The sequence below is a fragment of the Pecten maximus genome, chromosome 18 (assembly GCF_902652985.1).
Source record: "Pecten maximus chromosome 18, xPecMax1.1, whole genome shotgun sequence".
NCBI lineage: Eukaryota > Metazoa > Mollusca > Bivalvia > Pectinida > Pectinidae > Pecten > Pecten maximus.
Genome location: NC_047032.1, coordinates 24,973,042 through 24,977,196, shown reverse-complemented (window position 1 = coordinate 24,977,196; position 4,155 = coordinate 24,973,042).

The following is a 4,155-nucleotide window of genomic DNA, read 5'->3' as shown; positions in this document are numbered from 1 at the left end:
TCTTTGTGTTTCTAATATTTGACACCAGGACAATTTTACCAACAGATTATCGGTATAATTCATATTCTTTTTCCCATCTTATCTTATCTATGTGTGGATGTGTAATCTGAACAACAACTTTTTCAGAGATTCACACCAGAAAGACGTTGGTCGTAAACATCTTCTGTTTCTCACCGTTTGTGACTTAGACAGCTAAAGGTGAAAGAGATTAACTATACTGTTGCATTATCATGAACAAGTGTGCCAAACACTATCAAAGAATAAATAATATAAAGTCCAAAAATTAAAAAAAGAAAAAAAAAAAAAAAAAAGAAAAAAAAAAAAAAAATATTATGAAAGAAGAAATAAACCAGTCAATGAACATCTCAGGAAATATCAGGGAAATGGCGGAGTCCAGTCACGCCACAAGAACTACGTGGAACATGTGTTACCTGTACAGCCGTGTTACCTGTACAGCCGTGTTACCTGTACAGCCGAATAAATCAAATCGAAGTTTCTCTATTACTCGGCGTTCCACCATGCTTATCCCTCCTCTATTTCAAACTATTATATCCTATAAGCATACACCTAGCTCCCTACGATCGTTGAACTTGTCTCTGGTTTACTCTAATCAACTTTTGTGAAAACAATTATATCATCTCATGGTTGTAGTTTAATAATAAATTGATATCGGCAAAAAGAGAAAAGCTGGTATCTTAATTTGAAATCGTAAAACATCCCTCCACCATATTTAAATTCTAAACATATTTTACATGTGACTGGTGTTATTGACTGTTATACGCCGACTGTTGACATGTATATGCAGCTTTTGTTGAAAATTTAGATATGGACAACATCTGTGACAGCTCTTAATCCCGATGATGAAATTAGAATGTTGTTTTTTGGCGTAAAGTTAACGGTGTTCGGAAACTGGATACGGACATTGGCTAAAAGTCATATATATATTTAAAGTTCCATGACAGCTATAATCTCAACACTTCAAATACCAACTCAACTGTTTGTTCATTCAACATTTACCGAATATGTTTACAAGTAATAGGAGAAAGGTTGATGGAAACAACATAACTATGTTTAATGCTGTCACGTTCTATTGGTGTACTTTGCCCATTGTTCAATTCGTCTGAGGTTTAGTCTGTGTGTCGTAGCTTCTATAGATAACAACCACGAATATGAGTGTGAATAAAAATAAAACATGCTGTGTAATTTTAACGCGAATTAGCGTATCAGTGGCGTAGGAAGTCGTCAAAAAGTTGGGGGGCAAAATTTTTTTTAACCTTAAATTTTACGCACTAAACAAATCGTATGCCATCTCCGCCAAATTAGGCAATAATTATCATTTCAACATCCCATGATAATTTTGATAATTTATGTAGTACAAATTAAGTTATTAACGCAAATCAGGATATATTATTTTTGGTAAAACATGAATCACCAGGCCCGGCCAGGATTTTCGAAATGGCGGGTGGTCCAGTAATTTAGTAATAATGCGAGCGGCGTAGGCGCGAGCCGATTTTTTTTGCTTTTTTTTTTTTTTTTTTACGAGGGGTCTGAGGGGCCGCCCAGCGGGTCCAGGGCAGCGCCCTGATAGGGGGTTCAAGGGGGTCTAAGCCCTCCGCGGAAAATGAATATAGCACATTTCCAATAATTCGGGATCAGGCGCGGATCCAGGAGTTTTCGAAAGGAGGGTCCAGTAATTAAGTGATCATGCGAGCGCCGTAGGCGCGAACCGATTTTTTTTCCCTTTTTGCGAGAGGTCTGGGGGCCGCCGAGCGGGTCCCAGGGTGGCGAAGCCCCCCTGTGGATCTGCAATCGAAAGGGGGGCAGTAATTTAGTGATAAAGCGAGCGCCGTAGGCGCGAGCCGTTTTTTTTTTTTGTATTTCCTCGTACCTGTCGGTAATTAGTATCACTCTATTCACGTTAAAACCGCGCATTCTTATTCATGTTGTGTTTCTGTCTTGTTCTCATTATGAACTCAATTAACTTCACAAATTATCATCAACTTATTGAATCTATGTGATGAAGTTAAGCAAAATTTCGTATTAAGATATAAATATTGACTTACCAGGCTATTGCAGACGACCGACACACAGGTCTGAGGATTGATATACTAGTATAAAAGTCGGAATGTTCCGGATGTACAAGATACAGTTTTTATCGTTGCCTTCAAGAAAACATTATCGGTTCGAAAATATACAGATATTTATCGAAATGAATATATAAATTCCTGTTTTTTCCCCTTTTTTAGATTTTGGATGTCAAAAAGTGGGGGGGGGGGGGGGGGGGGGGGGGGGGGCAAAAAGATATGTTTGCCCCCCCACTGAAAAAAGTGGGGGGCAATTGCCCCCCCTGCCCCCCCGCTTCCTACGCCACTGCGTATTGATAAGTTGGCATCACACTAAAGACCAACCACTTAATAAGTTACCAGGTATACTATGTATGATCACATGGAGGGCTCTGGTCGCTGGTTTCGTTATGTATTATGACAATATTAAAACGATGCTTTGACACCAAGAAAGCGCTTTTCTAGTCCCCTCAACATACGTGTCATAGGGTAACGGGAATAAGTCATTAAGAAGAAAGATATTCATGGCTCAGGCATTTTTCAATATATCAAAACTTCATATAGTAATGAATTGTACCTAGTGTTTCGCCGGTTTAACGTTGAAAATGGACCCTCGTTGAACATTGACCCGGGGGTCAGTTTACAACGTTTAATCTTCACCCTGAAAATTGAACCATCAGTGTATTCTTCACTCCAACCCGTGGAATATGGACCCCGTTGAAAACTGACCCTATAACCGATGGTTTACCATTTCGTAACTAAACCCGACCTGTCGACTCCATTATTATGGCCGCATTGACCACGCTAATTGCAAAGGGCACTTGGTTAAAGTTCAAGATCAAGCGATGAGTTATTTTTTTTGTAACAGGAGCGTGTCGGACCCAGTTTGCGTACGTCAAACTGCACCCGACTCGCCCTTGTTGACCAACAACCCAGGTTCGATGGGTAACTTGTATCTGTCGTATAGAGAGAGAGAACAAACGTCTTGAACTACAATTAACCATTTATTAATGATGACATAAACATTTACAACATGAAATTACATAGAAACACACAACAGCATAGGCCTAGCTATATCTAACATCCTGACCTAAAACCAACCCCCATACCTGTACGACCTAACTAAACCCAACATCCCGACTAATACTACCCGCCCAAGACCCTACATACCCTAACGCTACATTAGTACTGGCGAGGAAGACGTGACAGCACACAGGAAACTAATCCATCAGACTGCCCAGTATACGATATGCCAACCTGAATTTATCCCACATTTAACAACACAAATCTATAAGGACCAATCAAAACAGAGGATTCACAGGGGCACACAGGCACGACAGACACTGACGAAAAAACAAGCGACTACGAACAATGCACGACAAAAACATCGACCAGAGACAGCACACGTGAACAGAGGACTAGCAAAGGTCAAGGTGCCACAGGTACACATAGTACAGACACAACATATAGGCATAGCATATAGTTAGCGTTAAGCTTAACCCTGTCAGCTTAACCTGTCAGTACATATATGATAACATCCCCCGCTACACATTTATCGATTTAACTTACATGAAGCATCGTCAAGATGTTTTCACTAGCCAACGAGGGAACTTTTGAATGTCATGTAGGTCGACTTACGGCATTCAACATTAAGAAATGAATGTTGTGTAGCACGATATACGACATTAAACATTCAGAAATGAATGTTGTGTAGCGCGATATACGACATTAAACATTCAGAAATGAATGTTGTGTAGCACGATATACGACATTAAACATTCAGAAATGAATGTTGTGTAGCACGATATACGACATTAAACATTCAGAAATGAATGTTGTGTAGCGCGATATACGGCATTAAACATTCAGAAATGAATGTTGTGTAGCGCGATATACGGCATTAAACATTCAGAAATGAATGTTGTGGAGCGCGATATACGACATTCAACATTCAGAAATGAATGTTGTGTAGCGCGACATACGGCATTCAACATTCAGAAATGAATGTTGTGTAGCACGACGTACCGTATATAAAACTGAAGGAATGGAACATAAGTATCATGGTTAGGGACATGGATACAAATAATCTGCA